Here is a 22,452-nt window from a genome sequence, read left to right as displayed (position 1 = left end):
TTTCCTTGGTGTTGGCGCAGTGAGACATAAAACTTGGGCAGTGCTTCTTGTCTGGAAGGCTCACGGGATGTCGTGCGATTTCCGTGCCCACCACACTGCGTTGAAGCCTGGTCTATGGCGGGTTGTAACGAGCTTTTGGGATTGCACGGTAGCTCAAAAGTGATTTGATGGATCCACCAGCAGCAGCAGGAACTGTTAGCTCAGCAAATCAGGACCACTGATGCGGTATGAAAAGGTCACCGCAACCCACCCAAACCTGCCAGCAGTGCTTAGCAGCGGGCCAGGGACACTGCCGAGGTAACCTGCGAGTTTTGGCCAAATTAATGAATAGCCTCTAAAGAAATCTTCGGAGATTGGTGTGTGCTTAGATGTCTGTGCCCGCCAGGCACTTGAATTTGGAATTTTGTTGTCTTTCCCTGCAGATTTCGGCCAGCAAGCTGTAAGCGTTAGCCACAGGTGGAAGCTTGCCTTCCCCATTTCCTCCCGTCCTGTCTTCAATCACTATTTCCACATCTCAGGTTTCAAATACGTGGATTCTTCTCTCGGAGATGGTTGAGAGCAAATACTGGGATGGCGCGGGCCAGTTTTGCTTTTACACCGAGGGGGAGGCTTGTGGGCAGGACCCCTCTGCTTCTTGATAGCAGCTACCAGTCGGTGTCGGCTCCGGGCGCCTTCAGCCCTTTCTTCCCTCCCTCCCTCCCTCCCTCCCTCCCTCTCCCAGCAGCATCCGGAGCCCTGCAGTGATGGCCCCGCACCATTAGTTCAGGTCACTTGGCCAGGGCACGTCCTGGGACAGCATTCCTTGCAGTGGAGCCAGGAGAAAAGCGCTTCCAGGAGTCCGGAGAAACCTCATCGGCAGCAGCTGCTGGTTCCTGGGGGCACGCATGGGCTCAGAGGCTGCGGCACCGCTGCGCAAGGATGCGCTGCTCTTGTGGCTCTCAGGTGCTTTAGACCCTCTTCTTTGAGTTGTCCTGAAAGGTTTGATTGTTTTTGTTGTTTTTTAAATGGACTCAATCGCTGTGGTTTGTAAAATTGATTCCTTGCCGCCTTTTCCCCAGAAGGTACCATTACACGTGAATAGACCTTTCAAATTCAGCTCCGTTGAAAATAATGGAATTAGGCTGTGCTGTTGTTCCCATTAAGGAAATCAATCTTGTTTTGAAAACCCTTGTGCTTTTGGAAGAGCAGAACTTGGTAAGAAGGATCTACCTCTGCCAGGCAGAGTCCCCCTGGAGCCACCTGCTCTGGGTGAGCATCCCTGGATGTTCCCTCCCCTTCGGGGGAGATTTGCTGTGATTTGGGACCTGGCATTTCCCAGAGTAGTTTTGTGCTGTTGCTTTTTATTAATTTTTAATGTTGATTTATCCTCTTTTCAGCCATTTATGTCAGGTCATGGACAAACAGTTGTGTACTCCATGGTTTTATTTCGGGTAGTGCTGCCCTCGCTGAGCGTAACCAGCAGGCTGCATTTCAAAACTGTCTCCTGCTTTTCCTCGGCCAGAAACGCGAACTGCTCCTCTCTGTTCATCCAGGACAGCTTATTACTGCTGGTGGGCCTTTGGTGGCCTCTTTCCAGAGTTTCTTAGCCCTTTTAGAGCCAATTCCTTGCTTCCCCTTGCTGGATGCTGAGTCACTGGGATTTATTTGTCCGTGTGATTTGTTGACTGGAGGCTGTGGATCCGTGGGAGCCATGGATTTCTTGTTGATATTCCTGAGCAATGCAATATTAGATTGGCTGCTTTTCTTTTATTTCCCTATCCGTTCTGTTCTATCTTTTTATATATATATATTTATATACACGCACACACAAATATACATACATAAACAAGGAAGTTGCTGTAGAAAACAAATCGCTGTTGAGAGGGGGCAAAATGACACTATATTGGCAGCTGTACAGAAGATATGATGCCTTTGATTGATTAGTTGTCAAAGAAATGTAATGTACTAAACTTGATGGAGATTAAGGATGTTAGCATGGTTAAAATTCAAGTTGCATAAGTGTTTGGTGTTAGGTTTAGAGCCTCTTCCAGAATTTTAATTTTGAAAATGCAAAGTATTTGTTTTATGCTGTTCCCGAGGAGCCCTCTAGACGTTTTGGAAAATTTGAGTTCTTAAAACAAACAAAAACCAGTCTGAAAGTATTTAGTAATCACGGTTTATGAATTAGAGAGACACATTATTTTTTGTGATTAATAGTGAGCTTCTGAGATGCATTAGACACTATTTACAGAAACTGAGCACCAGAAATAATAGTAGCATTATCCTGAACCTCGTAATTACTCTCAGGGTCCAATTTTACATTGTATCTAATGTTCAAGAAATAATAGCAGCGTATTTTTCAACAAATGATTATTTAGGTATTTAGATAGATACATGTACAGCAGGAATATTAGCTAAACCAAACAATGCCTTCTGAGAGGACAAGAAATCAGTTTTTGTTTGTTTTATGGCTGGGGTTCTTTTTGGTTTCCCGTGTGCTTTTTCTTTTGTAACAGCACTGTCGGCCGGGAGTTGACAAAAACAAATACCTGGGTTTTGCATGCGTAGTCCCAGGCTGCGTCCCCCTCAGTGCTCTGCATAAGAAACCTTTCAGAGCCTTCCATTGTCCTTATCTCCCTATCTCCGGATTCCTGCTTTGGCCTCCGTCCTCGCCACTTCCCCTCTTTCCAACTGCTAATAAATCCTAGTTTACTTAACAAAGCAGGGCAGAAAGGAGCCTGGGGACAGCCGGAGAGGTGCCTCAGCCTCTTGACATCCCGGCCACTTGCTCCTTGCATCGCATCTGGATACTTGCTCCAGGGGAGCAGAAACTCTTCCCCTGGCCCAGCTGCGGTGTGGCACAGCTCGCCTCGGCCCCTCTGTGCCCTTCCATTAGGCACAACTCGCGTGCCTGTGCTTTTGTGGCCAGTTCTCATCTTGCCTGCCGTCTTCCTGATGAGTTTTTCGGGCTGTTGCTGTCAGCTTCCATCGCTCCTTCGCTAACCACTCGAATAAACCTCTGGCTGTCTCTCCGGGGACACCCCTCTCGCAGGATCGGCGCGACGCTGCGGTATCTTTCTCAATCATCTCCTTGCCGCGATGCCGAGGCGGAAGACAATGAAGTGCCCCAAACCTGACAACAGTTAAGCTGGTGACAAATGACTGTCATATTGACCGCTGTAGCCTGCTTGTTTCTATTCTCCTCTCTTTTCAGAAGTGATACCAAGCTGGCCTGCGCGCTGCTTGGAACCATCTCCGTGGTCTGTGCCTGCTGCGGCTCGCGGGCTCTGGCACTCTCATCGTCGCTGCCGCGAGCTGTGTTTCGAGGTAGGACCAAGGAACGTGTTTTCAGACCTGTTGGCAGATGCCAGGGGCTGCCAGGCTTGTCTGACTATTGTAATTTCTCGAAAACTACCACCTTCGAAGGGACTTTCTGTAGCAAGCTGCCCCGTGTGAGTGGAGGTGAGATGGTGAGAGCCCCGGCTTCCCCTGTGCGGAAGAGCTAACGCATTTTAGGCAAGAATTTTGTTGTGAACTTGGCTCTGAGTCTTTCTCACATTCTGCATCCGAAGCCTTTCCGCGCTACCTAAGCATGCTCTGTGCTAGGAAGAAGGGATCGGCGTGGCTTGTGCACAGAGCAGGCTTGAGGTGAAAGTCACCGAAATGCAGCAAGCGTGGAGCTCCGAGGTATCGTTTCAGAAGTACCTTTCAGAGTACCACAGCTCTTTAAACTGATTTCAGTAATGAATAATTCAAGTCTAAAATATGAGAACAGTAAATATTTCATTAAAATACTAAACAGAAACCAGAAAAGCTGTTGAAGACAAAGAAAGCTTTCTTTTTTTTATTCTTCCCTACCTTTTTTTCTTCTCCCTCCCCTTCTCTTTATCCTCCGAAGTTGGAGAGTCCTGGTCTGGGCAGAAGGGAGCAGGGATGCGCGGCCATCACAGCGCTGTCAGGGATTAGAAATTCCTCCTTACTTATTAACTGCTGGCTTCTGAATCTTCCTTCACAGATTACCTTGTGAGTGTAATGATTCAGATAATATCACATGTATTCCTTCCCCGGAAACATTTGTAGACCTTGTAAACTCCAGGGGCAGGGAAGTTTCATAGCTGGTCTGCTGAGGAAAAATGTGTTGGAGCTCGAGTCAGAAGTTATGAGTTCAATAGAAGTTAATTAGTGGCTAACATTGATATATGAAGTCACATCGTGTATTTGCTATTAAAATGAACACAGCATTCGCAGGAAATGTCTGATTAAGGATTTGAATAATACCAGGTAGTAAATAAAATAAATAAATAAAGCAGGTCCTTAGAGCAATCTTTCCTGATTTTTTTTTCCCCATGTTCTGGACTTTAGCAAAATGCAAGATTATTTAGGGGCTCCACAGTTAGAAGTCAAATTAGATGTTAGTTGAAGCTGTGTTTATTAATCAAGACTAGCAATTACAAAAATGCTGTTCATTTCCAAGAGGTATTCAAGGAGTCCTCGCTACAGCCTACTGAGAGCGAATAGATAACTGCCTATAACTGGCAGACAGAGAACGAGCATTAAAGGCTGATGAAGATCTAATTTCGATTGAAAAATGAAACCAAATCTAATCTGAGGAATTAGAAGCAATAAGTGCAACGTGTTAAAGGGTGTTTGTAGGCAGTGTTGGTCTGTCTTCTGCTCTGAAGTCTCCCAGGCCTCCGGGTCAGGGGGGCCTGTCTCATTCTTGTCAAATGATGGCAGGAGCAGATCTGTATTTCACTGCTGCCGATTCTGCCTCCTTGTCTGCAGCTACCTTACCTTTAAGACATTCTCTCTAGGCACTGATTTCCTTGTATTCAAAGGAGAGGCACTAACTGGTTACGTAGCCATCGTTATGGCATCTGTCCCAAGGATCACAGTGGGTAACTTACACCAGGCTGAGATCCTCAGACTGTTCCCGACCTATTTTCCCAGGACTGTACTGAGTGGTGCCCGAAGATGTTGGCTGGTAATTGCTTGATTAGCCGTTGTGCCTCTGGTGTCAGAGGTCACTTGGGATTAAATTTAATAAAAGACTTGGCTGCTGCAACATCATATTTTTAAGTGCCTGTGTTCCTGAGTGGAGCCCCAAAATCTGAGTTAAGTGGCTGCCATACAGAGTACGTAGAGGAGTTTAACACTGAATAAAGTGACTATAAAAAAAAAAAAAAAAAAGGAGGGGAGGGGATGGTGGGGACAATTCTCTTTCCCAGTGTGGGGAGTGGCACAGAGCTAGAGGGAGGCAGAAGGAAGCTTCAGACTGAACAGGGTAGGGAACGTGGCTGTGGGCAGAGGTACCAGCAGATTTAGGGGGCTATCAGACCCATGGGCTTTTTGGGTTTTGGCTCGTGTGCCTGAAGTCTGCCAAAGCCCGTTTGAGGCACAGAAGTCCCGTTCTGTGAATGGCATTTTAACCCGAGCGCTTAAGTTGCTCCTTCAGAGATGTCACGAGGGAGTTCTTGAATATTGGCTGATGCTTGTCAAGCATTTGAAGATTAAATATGCTGTGTGTGAACAAATTTTTGCTTTTCTTGTATTGAATTTGGATACCAAGGTGATGAGCATGGTATAAATATCTTGAGAGAGAAATGCTGAGCATAATAATTTTATTGATCTCAAAAGCTAGAAGACCTTTCTGCAACTTTCTGCTTTTTTTTGGTATCTGATTAGTCATTTATGTCCAAATAATGGTGCAATTATGTTTTCAGCAGAAGAATCGGAAGGAGGAGATTATCATTTTAGTAAAACAGTGCAATTCCAGAAATAATAGTTCATTTCTTCTAGTTGCTTGGTTTAAGGTGAAAACAAATGGTGGAGATAGCTCTGGGTGGGATTAACACGCTGCATATGTTTTGAGCACTTGTTGGCTCTGCAGAACAGTGGTTTCTGGGCTAATGCGTTGTTTTATTTACGGTAAACCGCTGCTTAGAAGACCTTTTAGAGGGTTGTTGTTTTTTTAAAGCTGACATTATTAAAGAAAAGGAAAGTCTAAAAACAATGGACCCTTATCCTTTAGATAAGCTTTCTATGAATATGCTTTTTTTTCCCCTAAGCAAACAAAAACCCCTAATTACAAAGGATTGCGGCTTTCAAATAGCGCTGGTATGATTTCATTTGCAACTCGCTATCATTTTCTGAGTCACAGCTAGGGAGGAAAATACAGGGAGTATTTCTGCTAGACGTGCTGCAGGAGGGCTGATGCTTCTCTGTTGTGTTCTGGTAGCGACACCACGAAGGGCTTGTTCCTGATACATTAGGAACACCTAAAGCCTTTCAGTTTAAGGTGTATGAGCAATGCTACAGTTATTAGTCCCTTTGCTGATTTTTTTTTGTTCTTTTTTTTTTTTAATCTGTCACTATCTCTGAAGTGTGAACCAGTTTGGAAACATTTGGAACTGGCTTGATTAAATGGTCTTTCCTTTACCAAGCCTGTTGATTAGCTGATACATAATATTATAAAGTTATCCCCGCTCTTCCGTAAGAAACGGTCAGGGTTTATGATTGGGTTGCCCGTGATCGGTTTGGTGCTGCAGCCGTGTGCGGGTTGGAGATGCACACTTATTAAGGAGGTTCCCGTGAAGTCTCTTACAGATCCTGATGAATAGTTAGATGCTACTCACACGGACACTTTGTCTTGTGCCGCCGGAGTAATTGTTGAGCAGCTGTGCTTGAATCCCTTTCAACGCAGTTGTTGCTTGCTTCTGCCTGAGGCAAGCGGATGATGCTCCCCGGCTTGACAAGGCCCTGTCCCGGGGGGACGGAGCTGGGTAAGTGAACTGACAGGGGTTCTAGTTCACAAAATGGGCTGGAATTGTTAATTCTGTGGCAGCCTGAAATACAGAACTGGCTGCTTTTCCGCGGAAAAGAGGAGGCCACCATGTTGAGCAGGCACGTGTCAGTTCAGAGCTGGCTCCAGAAAAAGCTATCCATTTTCTTTTTTGCTGCTTCTTCAGAATACTTAAAGCCAATGTTGCGTGTAAGGAAAAAAATCACAATTAAAATATTAATTATTAGTGCTGAGAGTGTTTTGAGTCATTTTTGTATTCAATCGGCTGTAATTAAATACTCAGTGAACACAAAATTAGGTCATATATTATGTAAATAGGATGAGACATCCACTAGCTCTGGCAACAAATGCTTTGGAGTCCTTAAGGGTATAATTCAGGATTGGACTCTTGGAGCCTAATTGGTTCTGTCTGACCCCAATTCCCTTCTCTGTTGTGTGCCCACCTGAAAGCAAAGGGAATACCAGGGGCAGGGCTGGTGACACCCTGCAGAGGTGACTCGATGGCCTCCGGCTGTGGCCAGCAAATCCTCCTCGCTGTGGGCCAGCCACGCACCGTGCTTGCACCCTACAGACAGGAGCTGAATGAATTTAGGTGGATAAAAAAAATAAAAATCAGATACTTAGCTGTTAGGTTGAGCGAGGCTCGGAGTGTTCAGCGCTGCCCAGGATCGTGCCCTCTATTCTCTTAACGTGACATTTGATAACTTCTGTTTTAGCATACATAATTACAAATGCCAAACCTGATTTTGCTCCCTCTGGGGACAGTGGGAGCGGTAACAGGTCCATTATTATTAGGCAGAACAATTATGTGGCTCTTAAAGGAGGAAAAAATAAATAAATTTGTGCCTTCCTGCGACAGCGTCGTGCACACTCGGGGTGCGTGCTGCGTGAAGGAGCGTTTCGTCCTCGTCTGGAGTGACTTCATCCGAACGCCCTCCATTCGTTTCAGATTCATTGCTCTGTTGCCAGAAGCAGCTCTCGAGGAGCACCACTAGCCTCCCCCGTGCCTTTCTCCCCAGCTCTCAGAGTTGTTATCTTTCAATTGAACGCACAAGGCACGTGGAGGAGAAGAGCGCGTTAGGAGGTGCCGGTGGCTGCGTGGGGAAGCAAGGAGGGAAGAGTGCAGGTAGTTTTGTTGCTAACCTTGCCTGGTTCTCCATCACCCATTTGTTTCCCACCCTGCCCTGGTCTGTCTCCTGGTGCAAGAGGCTGTAATTCAGAAGCTGACTAGGGGGTGATGCATCAAATAGTCTGTTTGAATCCCTTAGGGATTAGTTTTCTGACGTGTGCGCCGTTCTCTGCTGCTGATATTTAGATGATGGAAGAAGGAGATTTTAGCCCAATTATATTTTGAGTTTTGTATCAGTATCTGCAGCCCGATATTTAGAAATGGCAAGTTTACCAATCTGGTTTGGCTACAATTAACCTATATGTGTCTTAACCTATATGTGTCTTAACCTATATGTATCTTAAGGTTCCTGCAGAGGTGGGGAACTTGTGGGAGCAGGCACTTGTGGCTGGCGTCTGCCACCCTGGGGGTGCTGCTGGTTGCTCTTTGCTTTCCGTAGGGATAAAATGCGTCAGACTGGGTATGTTGGAGACCCTGGTATTTCACTTTCAAAATTCCTTCTAGCTTTGGGAGGGTCAGGCTTGACTGCTTGCAGCTCCGTACCGTCAGGAGGCATGGATTTGGCTTATCAAGCAGCGCTGGACTTGCTAAGTGGTTGGCAGACATTATAGAAAAGCGAGATGCTATTCATGCTGCAGTGGATAAGAAGTTGGAAAGCATTGGTTTAAGATTGCAAGAGGCTGAGAGGAAAATTGAAGTCGTGGAGATAACGATCATTGGACCTAATGCTGTTCTTGCTGAGAATGCCAAAGACCAGGTTGTAAGCCGTGCAGAAGTCCAGTTGATGATCTGGAAAATAAGTGCAGATTGGGAATTATCATCTCGGTGGGAGAATCTCGTGGATATATTGATGGAGAAGGAGAGAGATTCATTTGCTTGTTGCAGAGCACAGGTCGAGCTGCATTAAATGCTAGGTGAAATTTTTTTTTCCAAGTGCTTCAGGATGGCGTAAGGGCATCACGTCCGTGAAATGTCAGGCTAAGCAGTGACTCCCCAGGACCACAAAGCAGTGCCGGCGGTGTTGTTACATGGCTCAGGAACCCGAAACTGGTCCGTATGTTGCAGCCCCAAACTTATGAAGGATGCGTGTCTGTTATTTCACTAAGCATTGGGGATCTTTCAGCCTAAAATCCCACAGGGTAGCTTTAAAGCTCTGCGGTCTCTGTGTCATTCGGGTTTGGCTTTTTCTCAGATATAAAAAATAATTAAACTTGGTCTGGCTGAACTGCATCTCGGGTACTCTGCCTTCTTATTGTCAACAAGTTATCATTTCATAAACCGCTTTCTATTTATATAAAAATCGGCAGAGAGATCTGGACTACAGTCGGTGCCGTCGGCCCGCATCCCTCCTTTTTTTCAGAGAGGAAAACAAGGTTTTGGGTTAAACTGTTTGTACCGCCTGCATTGTGCACCAGCAGCACGGAGCAGACAAAGCCAGCTCAGCGGCGCACCCGGTCCCATTTTCTCCCCCAGCAGCATCGGGTCCGCACACAGCTGCAGGCAGAAGGTTTGATTGCCCTGACAGAGGAGGGGCTCTCTGCAGATGATTCACCCCACTGACCAGCGTGGATCCTTCGGCACATTTTCGGGCTGCAAGCTTTGCCTTGACTCCTTCACGGAGGTCCCCTCGTGTCCTCGTTTCTCTGACGGCCTGCAGGGGCCCAGCCTGCAGGAGTTTTTTGGGTCTCCACCTCGGGCATCCTTCGTGCAGGCTCGACAGCCCTGTTGTGTTCGTCGGTCCCACCTTCTGAGACTTGCAAACTTTTTTTCTCCCTAATCCGGAGGCAGGTAGATGGCACAGCCTGGATGTTTTCCTTCGTCCTGCGGCTTTCTGGAATAAAAGAGAGCTTGGAAAGCAAGGTTATGTTCCAGCCGAAGGACAGCGTAACCTACTGCAAGGTCTGACCCTTCACAGGCTCCTGTCTTTGCCGGTGCAAACCGCTCTTCCATTTTGCTTTCCCCTGGAACCTCCGTGGGGCGGATGGGTTTGTTGCCAGCCGGGGCATTTCATGAGCTTGGTGACAAACCCCGGTCCCCAGTGCTGCCCAGCTCCGTCCGCTCTCCTCTGTGAATACCTGTGGGGTTGCCTGGGACTCGGTGGTGCATTCACAAGCCAGCCACACGCTGGGACAAAACTAGGTCACTGGTAGGCTCTGTGCTCGGGCAGATGTTGAGTTTTCCTCGTTCGCCCCCTGTGCTCGGCACGGTAATTGTGGTGTTAGAGGTAGCCGAGTCTCCTGGCCGTGGCTAATTGGTATTGTGGGTCCATCACAAGAGTGAATTTTGGAGGCCCGAAATGGGAGTTTTCCATAGCTGGGGGAGAGCGGGGTATTTTGTCTTTGACTCTCAGTGGGAGGTCACAGCCTTTTGTGCTCGCAGCTCTGAAACCAGCACAAACTGGGGTGATTAGCTCCCTTTTCTAATGAGTACACAAAGCTGATTGTGAATGAGCCAGTGGGTTCATTGTGAAACCTTGGCCTGCATTTAATCCCTTATGTGAGACCCCCTTTTACGCAGAGATAGCAATTGGAATCCAATTTACACCGGGCTAGGCATTAAATCTCCTTACGCTGGCAATACTGCTAATCAATGAAATTGAAATTCAGTTGCCGTGAGGAGCCTCTTCCCTCCAGTTATGCCACTCGCTTTTTAAGAGAGACGCAGCCCTTAAGTGGGAAACACTTTGTCTTCCTAACACAGGAGTGAATAAACAACGGCTCGCTTCCTGGCAAAACACATCCCCGGCGCTGCGTAACAAACGGGAGGTATCTGAAAAGTCCATCAAGAGACGCTATGGTAATTCTGCAGGAGCGACCACCTTGCTTTTAGTGGGAATTATCTAAATACGAAGATAAAAGGAAGAAGAAAGGGAGCTTGACATGTAGAGAGACACATGAAAGGTTTCAGGAGAGGCTTTCCACGCTGCGCAGATATTTGAGCAGAGGAGTTGTCTGGCAAGCACCTTGATAGCAAGGAGAGGTTCTTCCTGCCTGGTTTTAAAGAGCAGGACTTCTGAAAATCAGGGCTTCTTAAAACCAGGAACAGGCTTTATGTGCCTCGCTTGCTTTCTTTTCAGGGGATGTGGTGAGTGCTGACTATTGCAGCCCTCCCCGCAGCCTTGGGAACGACAAAATCATAGCTGGAGAAATGCTCCCAGATTGTAGGTGAGCATAGGAAGGATCAAACCAGACTTTTAGGAGCATCATCGCAGTTTGGGCACCCAAGTGTGATGGGAAAGGAAGATTTGAGAAGTCCTAAGTGCTCGTGCCTTGGGATCCACTCAGCTGAAACCTCTCATGTGGGGAGCCCTCGGGAATTTGGGCTGCTCGTGGCTTTTGGAAGTCAGCGTGCTTTGTGCCTTGATGGCTCAGGTCAGGAACTGCTGAATTTTAATCCCCACCTATTGCTCTTGCTGCCTACAAGCCCTTAAAATATTCATTCTGCCTTTTGTTCATCGGTGCCGTTTAATACCTGAGGCATAATGATGATCTGGGACGTTTGTATTCTGTTACACTCATTGTTTTGGGATTATCTGGAAAGCTGACACTGGGCTGGAAATGAGTCAGTATATACTCCTGCTGTAACCAGCCTGCCAGGTGGATGCGTTTAAAAAATCATGAAGTAGCCTCCCCAAAATCAGGTGTTCGCTTTTTTTTAAAAAACACAAGAAATTGCGCTCACTTTTTATTTCTCACCTAGTTTCTGAGCCGTTGGGGTGCACGTTGGTCGTGTTTCCAATCTTATTTGCGGCTACGAGAGTCAGAAGTGTAGCTTAGGAAAAAAAAAAAAGCTATTTTTTAATACATCCTAAGGAATTTGCGAACAGAAGTGTTAAGACAAATACTACAGAACTCGCTGTGAAATCACAGGAGCTGCCGTGGCTGCTGAGCTGAGCAGAGTTGAGCCGCTGCCTCTTCTTGCAGAGCAATCTGCCTCGCTCTTGTTAGGAAAATGCAGCGCTCCCGAGCCCGCGGATGGGCTGAGCTAATGATGGGCTGAGCTAATGCAGCTTTCTCTGTCCTGCAGAATCTGAGACGGGAGCTGAGATGACTCCAGGGCCTCCCTGGGCAACCCTTGTAGCCCAGAGCCTGAGAGCTGCTGGGTCGGCCGCTGTGCCGGGACCGGGGGACCTGGGAAGCAGAACAGTGATGAATTTCAGGTTTTTTCTTAAGCCGGTGATTTCAAAAGAGGAGTACATCCAGGAATGAAGCAGCTCCTCCTAGCTAGCAACCCAACAGGCTGTGGAATTGTAAAAATGCGCTTTTGGAGGATTTGGTGCTTTGGGGTTCCCAGGCTGATGGGTCGTGTCGGTATGTCCAAGGCCGGCTTTAATTTGGTTGTGTATCGGTGACCTTTCCTCTCCAGTCTGAGCCTCAGGTTGTCTCGATCAAGTTCCTGCAAAGTTTCTCAACAAGGCTAAGCTGAAAGGCCAGGGAGAAGTTACAGCTGGTGCAAAACGGAGCTGCCTGCGTGTTGGATGGCAGTAGCTGCAGGGAACGTATTTGACTCGATCTTCAGCGGTTCACACTTATTTCCACATACAAATTAAGAAAAAAAAAAAAAAAAAAGCAACCCCATGCTCTAAGCTGCTGCTCCCATTTTAGAGATGCCAGTTCTCCGCTAAGGAAGTCGGGGCTGAGCTGTAGCGACTACAAGGTAACAGGCACATAGGTAAGAGTCGTGAGCTGGAAACTGCTGTGCTTTTTCGGTGGGTGAAGCCTTGACCTCGTAATGGATTCCGTCAGGAAAAGTCCGGTTGGCCTTTCAGGCAAAGCTGATCTGCTAGGCTCTAAGACTGAGGGTGTATTTCATTGATTGTTTGTATTTTGCACGAACGCAGCAGCCTGAATTAAGGACAAATGCCGCGAAGTGTGTAACGGAGCCTGTTTAATAAGCGAAACATTTTGGGGCATTTGATTTTTGACCTCGTTTCTGTGAGCAAGTTGAACCTGAGCACTTTGCAGGGAGCATTATTTCGTGGAGAGAGGACATTGATCTTATTTGGCAGAAAATAAATGGATGTTTGTGTTATGACGCCTATTCAAGTACTTTCTTTTATGTATCTGCAGGATGCTCTGCCCTGAAATCAGATCTCGTCTAGCTGATACATTTTAAACAGGATGATTCTGACTCTTTCACAACTTCCAAGTGTAAATGTGTTAATGTTTTGCCCAGCACATTATTTCTAACAGGCTGAACTTTCATTGTGTTTTCGCAGTTTGGGTTTATGTTTAACTCGAGGCTTTCATAGTTATTTAATTCTTTACAATTTCTGCTGCCTGGTAGCCTTACGACTGCCCCACGATTGCAAAGAAAAAGACAAACATCCAGCCTTGCTGGTTGTGTTTTGTAAAGATCTTTTCCTTCTCTCCCCAATCTCCAAGTCCCCAAATCTGAGCCCCAGGGGAAAACAGGAAGTTGCTTCCTCAGACCTGTCAACTCTTGTGCTTTCAGGATGAGCCTAATGATGTTGAGCCCTATATGATTCTTTCACACTTGTCTACTTCAATCTCGCACCACGAGACAAGTAGGTGCTGTGCTGAGGGAGGGATGAAAGTCTTGCCACGGTAGAAATCTGTAAAACGTACACTGGGTGTAAAGGAAATTTGGGATGAGATGCAAATCCTGCGTGTAGCATGGCTGCTTGGTTTTTGTTTTTTTTTTTTTCCTGCAGTTTAATATGATTTTTGTCTTGATGCATGGGAAACCAAAGCAGGTTTTGGAGTAACACAGGGAGGATAAGAGTGAGGAATTATGCCGAGTGCTTCTCATCCGCCTGATGTTACGTAGGTGGGAGCAAACAGCAGGATTTGGCCACCAAGGGAAGAGAATTAGTGCTGAAATAAACAGTGCATAGGTGGCTGCAGGCCTAATGTCTCAGAGCTTGACCCTCTCTGCCTTTTTTAACCATTTATGTACCCTAAAGACATTTTGTCTGCAGGCTCCATATAAAAATACTGAGGCTGTGTTGGACAGAGAGCTATGTTAGTCTGCTGACTGTTAGATGCAGCCCACTCCTGCACCCTCTTGCACTGAGGATGGACAAGAAATGTTGCCAGGGTAGATTTTGGGAGCAACCCGTGCTCAACTGCCCGAGCTCCACAGCATGAAGTCTACTCTTGCTTCTCAGCGTTTGCTTTGCAGCTCATCTGTGAGCAGTTTCCTCCTCTTCTGCTTCCCGGCGAGTCAGAGAGGGGCAGAGCAGGAGCCGAAGGCAGGCAGGAGGGCAGTAGCTGGGTGGCTGCAGCGCCCCAGTCCCTTGGGAAGGAGCAGCATCGCGGAGCCGGGGGCTGCTGGTTCTCTCCAGAGCGATGAGATCTTTGCAGACAGCTTTCGGCAAGTCACACGCAGGTGCTACATACAGAGTCAGGTGAAGATGGGGCTTGCTTGTCCCTTTGCTGTTGGGTTTGTTTTACAGACAAATGAACAGATCAGGTTTTTGCTGCGTGTGTGAACAGTGTGGTTGTTCCTTTTCTAACTATTCTCCATCTCCTACCTGCTCCATGTACCTATTCATAAGCAAATCTTGTACCAGGCTCTGGTTTTGGTGTATCAGGATGGTATCTGAGGTCACACAGACGAGTGCTCCTGTACAGAGGTGGCTGGAAGTGTGGCAGATGTGGTGGCGGAGCTGCCCTCAGAGCATGGGATGCCACTGGCTGGTGCACACGCGCTGTACGATGGTCCCTGGTGAGTGAAAGGGGTGAACACAAACAGGGTAGGAAGACAGAAAGCAAAGTGGGATGTTACAAGACTTATTAAAGGCTTTTCTGCTTTATCTTTACTCTCTTCTTTCAAAATAGCTCTAGGTCTTTTAGGTTTGCAACTAATTTGTAGCAGGGTCCCTAATCAAAAATCTGGATCCTGGAGGCTCCGCTAAGTTTGAGCCTTTCTGCGTCCTTATGCAGCTGCAGCACACCAGGTACTCAGACATTTTTTTCTGAGACTATTTTGCCAGCAAAGGCTGATGTCAGTCCTCTGGGTAGTTAAAAACCAAATTCAAGCAGCCCATTGTGAGGAATCTGAGAAAGTGCTGTCGCCAGCCAGGTTCTCAGTGAATGCTGGCCCTTGCCCAATGGTCAAATGGGTGATTTACTATGTGCTTTTCCCCATTGCTATGCAGCAGGCCAGAACTGTTGTGTGGATTTTTTTTAAACCTCTTTTATTGGATTTGTGAGCTCTCTTTGTGGTTTGCCAAATGACCAGCATTAAAAATGACATTCTTTGGCTGTAGGTCTAAAGTTTGTGATAGCAAATCAGAATTTCAGTGTCGGAAATTGGGCCTCATAAGAAGCAGACGTATAAATCAAGGCTGAGCTGATTAAATGTGCTCTTTTGCGAAGCGTTGTCGTGGGGCTAAATGCGTCCGCTTCTCCACCGAAGTTCCTGAGGGGTCAGAAAGCGTCGACGTGAAGGAGGAAAGTGCGTTCCCAGGAACAGCGACCAAGCGCTGTGCGTCATCTGCGCGGCCAAAACGCTGCCGCCAAGACCGCAGGCGATGCGCTACGGGTAACACCAGCGGTCCTGCCGAGCCCCCCGAGCTCCTCGAGGTATTTGTGCTGGGTGTGATAGATAAAACACGGAGCTGCGGCCCCCTGGCAGGCCCTGGTGCAGAGCTCTGGGGCTGGGGACGTGGCTGTCACCTGCCGCCTGAGATGGCACCCGCTCTCCTCCAGCTCCCTGCCTCTCCGAGGCTGCCGAGCACTGGCTCAGCGGCGGCGGTGCTGACTGCAGAGCTTCTCTCCGCCGTCTTCTCTGCAGCAGACACTTCAACTGCGACTTGACTAAACAAAGGATTTACTGGCACTTCCAAGGCAGAACGCCTATCAGTCACTCTTTCCGTCTGCGTTTCCTCGTTTCTGTTAGTAATCACTCTTTTAGGCATTGAAAATCGCAAGTGTTCTCTGTTCCAGACTGCTCTTCCAGTTGGACAATGAGAATCAAATCATTTCCTTCATCCTCTCGTGGCTATGAGACCTGCCGAAGAGAAACATCAGGGATCTGTTTATGAAAACAGAGTAGAAGCAGCTAAATACGTTGCAAAACACGTGCAATCACATGCTGACTTGAAGGCTTTCTGAAAGCTTTCCCAAGGCTGTGGTGTCACCCAGGCGGCGGTGGGGCACTGGGGAGGCAGAAGCATCGAGAGATGCACCAGTCCTGCTCTCAGTGCGTGTTAAAACAATATTGTGCTAGCACATACCTACACCGGTGACTGTGCTTTTAATGAATATGCACTGTGCTGAACATGAAATCTAGATAAATCCCCTAGGGACATTTTCTTTTTTGACTGTTCCAAAATCCCGTTCAAGCGCATTTGAGTTAGTCATCTGACATCTGCTTGCTTTTCGTTCCTATCCGTACTCATTCAGAGGTAAACTTCCAGGGGTAACCTTTGCCAGCACTTCCCTAAATACTCAGCAATATGCAGGGAGCAGAGTGCGCTGAGCCTTTCTGCCTCTCTGAAAAATTTTAATATGATCCAGCGTGAGCAGAATGCAGCTGCCACCTGCAGATTGACATGTGCGGGGGCACCCTGTCCGACGGGCTGTGCCTAAAAGGTTCTCTGTGAACCTGAAGAAATTGGTTCACTGATCTTTTTTTTCTTTTTTCTATATTTCCCCCTCCCTTAATCCATCATCTGCAATAGCTTGATTTGGAGGGGCTGGTGAAGGGGAAGGTCTGCAGGAGAAGGCGCTGCGAATAACCCGCCTGCGCGCCGGGAGAAGCGGCAGAGGATCGGAGTGTCGGGGGCAGAGGACTCGATGCCAGCTTCGCTCGGGAGCATCTTTCATTAGATTCAGTGCAGCAGGCATGAGAAAGCAGCTCGTTCTGTCATTATGATCATAGCTCAGGCTTTCTTCTACAGCTTCAGTCCTTCTGGTATCTTTTTTGAGAATTCAGCCGAAGCTGCAGGCTTCCTTGCATCATTAAAGCTCTTGTCCCTGTTTGCCCTGGTTAGTCACTATAAATGAGCTGTTGCATTTGATGCTAACCTAGTGCTAATCTACTACTACTTTTAATAATATCAGAGGCACAACAAATAAATGCTCACTTGTCTAAATCGCCCTTCCATCCCGCTGTGCTGCCTTTAAGACGGATTTGTAGCCTTTCCTTCGCCGCAGTGCACCCCAGCCCACCACGGGCATTGAATGGACAGGGTTTTGTTGCCATAAATTTGGTGAGTTTTAGGGTGACGAACCAGGAGATGCAGCAGTTTATATAGGTGGAAGGGAGCACATGGTCCCTTTGCTAAGGCTGCCCATTGTTTCCAGCTAGTCTGTGCTATTTCATTGATGACAGGCATACATTTTTAAAAGGGAAAAACATCCCCAAATAGTGAGGATGTTTGGGGTCAAATCAAACCCAACTTTATTTTGCCTCATCTCTCAGCATGTTGTTGTTGGTGATTTTTTTTCTTCCCAACTAGCTGGGTTCTGTGGTGCCAAACGGGGCCCGTGGATTGCCAGAGCGGATGACTTCAATGCCGGAGCTCACAGCCCTGCAGGTCGCGGTGCTTACTTGTAAGGAAGGCAAAACGGGCCCAGAGCAGGACAAGGTTTCCCTGATACCCCCATACATCTCCACGTTTGATCTCTGCTCCCCCTTCAGTCCTGGGCTGAATGCTAAAAGAAGCCAGTTGACACCACCTCGCACAGCAGCGATGCCCGATAGCTGTTGGTCTGACTTTTACTAGGGGTGCCGTTTGCCCTGTGGCTCAGTGGTAGTTAAATCAGAGTTAATTCTTACCACAGGTACTTTCCTTTTGGTCATCACCATGCAATATATATAGTTTTTTTCCACTGCAAATTAGACATAAGACACTGTGGTGCGTTGCAGTCTCAAGGGATTCATTCTGCAATTTCCAGCCCGATGTTCTTTTATCCTGGCATGAAAATGGTCGTCTTAGGTAATGGCTATTTTTATGCAATCGTTTGTTCACCGGGAACTGGGCTGAGACCTCCGATAGTGCGTTGCTGACTGCTCAACAGCCGTCCTGCTACTCGCATCGCCTCTGAGCTTGGCTGTGCTGGTGTGGGGGAGAGAAGCTGGCTGAGAACCTCGTGTGTGCCTGCAAACCCTGCTCAAGGCCGTTTCAGCCCCGTCTTTTTTTGTTGAGGCTCAGGAAAGCCACATTTTAGGGGGCAGCTCGAAATGCTGGCGAATCTGGGTAAGAAATTGCACTAAGGTTGGTGTTGGTGAAAAAAGAAAACCGTGGAATACCGCTGCGACGTCGTGTGGGTAGGTGAAAAGTCCAGAGCGCTTGAGCACATGCAAACCTCTATATTTTTGGAGCCCAGGCGAGGACAGGCTGGATGGTCTCATCCTTCTGCAGTGTGCTCTGTGTGGTGGGGCAGGGTGCAGCTCAGCCGCTGGTGCAGTTAAACGGGACGAGGTGCTCTTTTCCTACCTTGTGGGGTGGGTGGTCTAAGCTGCCATCGCCCACAAAAAGCACCCTGGAAGAATTTTGTCTTTTTTCCTCCCCGGTGTGCTTCTCCATCTTACCTTCTTTTAATCCCTGGGTGCTTCTGGGCCAGGCTGGGCTTGGGATGCTGGCGGGTAACATGGGTGATCGTGGTGCCGCAGAGACGAGCCCCAGGCTCGTTTGCAGCCCTGAGGGTTAGTTGTGGGAGCAAGCCAGCGGACCAGGCTCCTTCCAAGCAAACTTAAAAAGCTCTTTGGAGGTAGCAGTGAAAAAATAGCTAAGCAAGCCAAGATCAAAATCGAGTGAAAAGTAGAAAGCTGCAGATACTATCCTTCTGCTTTTCAGTCTGCAGTGGCGAAGCATGCAGTTATTGTCAGGAATTATTTTATTTGGTTAACACTACTAAATAAATGCTTTTGTTACTTTTTCAAGGCCTTTTTTTTTTTTTTTTTAATAAACCTGGCCAAACTGCTTGGACACTGCCTTAGCCCCGAATTGGCTCGTGGATCAGTATGCTGTGAAGTTCGTATTAATCAGCGCTCCGCAGTCAGTGTATTGTTGCTTCATTAACCTACTTGTTTTTAAGTACCTGTAAATCACAGAGAGGAGAAGTCCTGCTGGCAGCTGAGAAAGCAGCCCTGTTTGCGACATCTCTCCTCTCTGAGTCACATTTCTGGTTAGCACTTGGTTTTTACGTTTTCCTTACCTGTGAAATCTGTGGTGTAGCCTAGAAGGGCATTTCAAACGTGTGTATCCAAAATTGCGAGTGCTGTTGCTTTTAACATGTAAGATCCCTGGGGATATTTAGTTCTGGAAGACATCTATTCTCTAACTGTGATTTCACTGCTCACCGGGTCTCATCTAAGGTCTTGTTGTTCGGTAGGTAGATTTTATTTGTCAATATGCTCTATCTTTCCAAAGAGGCAAGGACTTGCAATAAAAATGATTTACTACTTTTTTTTTCTTTTTTTTTTTTTTGAGAATCATTACTGGAGTTGTTAAAGGACACTAATAAATGTTGCTAACAGAAAAATCTTTACTAGATCTATAGGAAGGGCCTGAAGTGAGCTTCAGGTTGGTTTGACTGCAGATGTGACAGCAGTTGCATGTTAATATTTCTCGGGCTAGCGACGACATCGTTCAGTGGCCGTGTCCTCTTCGGGAAGAAGAGGAGGGGATGGAAGGAGGAAGAAAGGGTTGTTCTTGCTGTTGAACATTCAGACACTCACAACTGTAAGGAGTGAGCTCCTATAGAGTTGGGACGGACCCGATGACACTCAGCGTTCTTGTCCTCGTTTTTGGCAGGTCCCTTTTCATGTGGTGCCCATTTGGGGTACTCCCATGGGGACTCAGCTGGGGACGGGTGCTCGGACCTGTGCCACACATCAGCCTTGGTGTTCAGAGGAAGCAGCCCCTGAGCTTTTGCTGTTTTCCCATTATTTCTTGGAATTGCAACGTCAAGGTAATAGGGAGCGGTGGATGTTTTCCGTTTCATAGCCTTTATCCCGTATCCTGTCGGTGGCTGGATTTTTGTTGTTGTTGGAAGTGCTGTCGAACACTCATTGCAACTTGGACAACTCGGATTTAGGGCAGCAAGCACCTACGTGCAGTCAGGCCCCAAACATGACTCACATTGGTAATTAATCGCAGGCACCGGGTGTGCAACATGCTTTCCATTGAAACGTGGGCTATTATGCAACATAAGCTGACAAGTGCATTTTTGAACATTTTTCTCTGACTGCACATAAGCATCAGTGCTGAAATGTGGAGAGCTTTTTAATTGAGTGATATTCTCTAGGAGAATCAAATACATATTAACAAAATTTTTTAAACATAACAAAGAATAATTGAGCCTCAATAGTATCTGTTTACGTTTGGTGTAAGCCTCACAAAAATCAATTTTCCTTACAGATTGAAACTGCAGTTGCGTTTTCATGTGTGCATTTCTGTGCCACACACGCTATTGGTACTTCAGTGCCTGACTTCTGGGTGAAAGAGTTCCCAATATACAAAATAAATATGGGTGGGTTCGCTGGGTCACCAGCCAGGTGCCATTGCCATTGCTGTTGTCGTTTACCAGCCTATTCTACCTGTTGAGAAGGGGAACATTATCTGTAAATATAAGGTGCGGGCTTTGAAGGAATCTTCCCCAAACTCCTAAAGCACAAAAAGCTTTCTCTAGATTATTATTTAGACCAAACTTATTAAATAAGTGTGATTTTTTTTTTTTCCTAGCATGGGATTTTTAATTTATCAATCTCTTGCCTAGTGGTGCTAGAGGAGACAAAAGAGAATCTCTCCAGTATTTAATTTTATTTTAGATTTTTTTTCTATTTTCCAAGTAAACGCTCATTTTACATCATCATCCTTCCCAGCCATTCCATGACAGTTGCCACGTGGAACATTTTGTGTGATCCTCTTTAGACATAGTCCTGAAGGCAGTCTGTGCATGTAAGCATCCAAAATGTTTAACCTGCCCTGGCTGTGCACCCTTGTCCTGTGCTCGGAACGGGATCCAGGCGATACCTCACCCCTCGGGGCATCCCCGCCTGCGGCTGAGCCCCGGAGGAGGCCCGCAGGTAGTTTTTGGGGTTGATTGATTCGTAGAACACCCTTTTCCCCTGCAGTTAATACCTCGGAGGGGTTTGGACGATTTATGCGTTGCCTTTAGTTGTTGCTGTTTTAAAAATAAACGAGCAGTTTCCCCACGCCCCCGAAACTCCCACACTGGGGGAAAAATAGGCGTAACGCTGAGGCTCCTTGGCACGTGGAGATGCTCCCGAGTGCCCTGTTCTGCAGCAGCCCGTGCGAGGCGGATGGAAACCCTGCGCCGGGGCCGCCTGCGAGGCTGCAAGGCGCTGAGGCTTCTTTTTGATATATCTGCTTCCAGCAGGCATATGCACTGCTTCGTCAAAAAGGTGACAGCTCATCATTAGCCAGTTCGGTCACACGTGTTACGGCGGTGAGCGATGTTTGATCAAGTGAAGCCCAAGGTAAGACACGAAGAAATAGGTTGTAGAGCATGCTTTGTTAATACAAAACACAGAGGTGGCTCCCCGGAATCTAGCGCAAACATCTAATAGCTCCGATTTTATCCTCATCTCGTGAAATGTGCTGAGCTGAAGTGGAAGCAGCTGCCTCCTGCACAGAGAGAGCGAGAGCGCCGGCCCCCCCGGCCCCCAGCCCCTGCGCTCAATTAGCTGCTGTTTTGCCTCCGAGGGCTGCATTATGACCACTCCTCCCGTCAGAGACATTAGCAAATATGCAGCACGGTAATGAATTTGTAAATAGAGAGCGGGGCTAACGAGTGGCCTCCGCGCAGGAATGCAGCGGGTATATATTAAGCCAGGTGTATGGGGCGGGGGGAGGAAAAGCTTCTCCAGGCTGGATTTTATAATTAGGGCACATGGTGTAACTCTTTTGTTTTGCAGAAGCCAGCTTTATTAATTGATGTAGAAGGTTGCTGTGTGCTATTCATTGTTTGATTAAAATGCCTGTATAAATAATTAGGCCTCTTCTGTTTGTTTTATTTTTGCACCCAATTTACATTTTCAGCCAGAACGAAAACGAATTAGCGAATGCATTTATTTTCCAAAATTTTTTAACCCGTGGCGCTTCTCCCCCCGGCCAACCACCGCTGCAGTAACGAGGTGACCCTCGAGCTGTGCTACCCCTGAGCCCAGCAGCTCTGCTCCTCGGGGAAGCTGTGCTCCTCCTCCCTCCTTGGCACGCTCCCGGCGGTTTGGGGCGCAGGATGGATTTCGGAGGCACCAGGAACTGCGTTAGTTGTTACATCAGGGCCTGACTTTCCTTGTTAACGCAGGGCAATTTGCCTGTTGGCAGTAAAGGTGGGGCAGCCCCGAGTCGGTACGAGATGTGGCTGCTGCAGAGGGTTGCAGGATGCATGTCTGGAGCATGCAGGGATGTGAGCGCCCGCCTCGGCTGTCGCGGCCACGCTGCAAATACGGGAATCGTGGGTGACCCACGTGGAGACCTGGTTCTTCCTTCTTGTCTGCATACAGCTGGTTTTCTGCATCGGATCAGGTGTGCGCCCTCTCGATGGAGTTGAGCCCAGCTCTGCAAGTCTGCTGCGCTTCCTGCTGTTCCACGCATCCC

At 47.5% G+C, this 22,452-nt stretch overlaps 1 protein-coding gene across 14 annotated transcripts in view; it reads left to right on the top strand.

Annotated features, from left to right (window-relative positions):
- Positions 1-22,452, top strand: part of NEXMIF (neurite extension and migration factor) — a 197,623-nt gene that overhangs the window by 103,522 nt on the left and 71,649 nt on the right. For 2 of the 14 annotated variants that reach the window (XM_080553938.1, XM_080553922.1), the window contains exon 1: positions 988-3,306. The exons of 8 other annotated variants lie outside the window; for them this stretch is intronic. The gene's annotated coding sequence lies outside the window, so the exon portion shown is untranslated. Of the gene's footprint in view, positions 1-724; positions 943-987; positions 3,667-22,452 lie in introns of those variants that run through there. 4 more of the 14 variants (XM_080553927.1, XM_080553931.1, XM_080553928.1 and 1 more) reach the window with 4 other exon arrangements.

The sequence above is a fragment of the Anser brachyrhynchus genome, assembly GCF_964034855.1.
Source record: "Anser brachyrhynchus genome assembly, chromosome: 13".
In the NCBI taxonomy this organism is placed as follows: domain Eukaryota; kingdom Metazoa; phylum Chordata; class Aves; order Anseriformes; family Anatidae; genus Anser; species Anser brachyrhynchus.
Note: the sequence above shows the minus strand (reverse complement) of the source record. Positions and strands in the feature narration are given on the sequence as shown.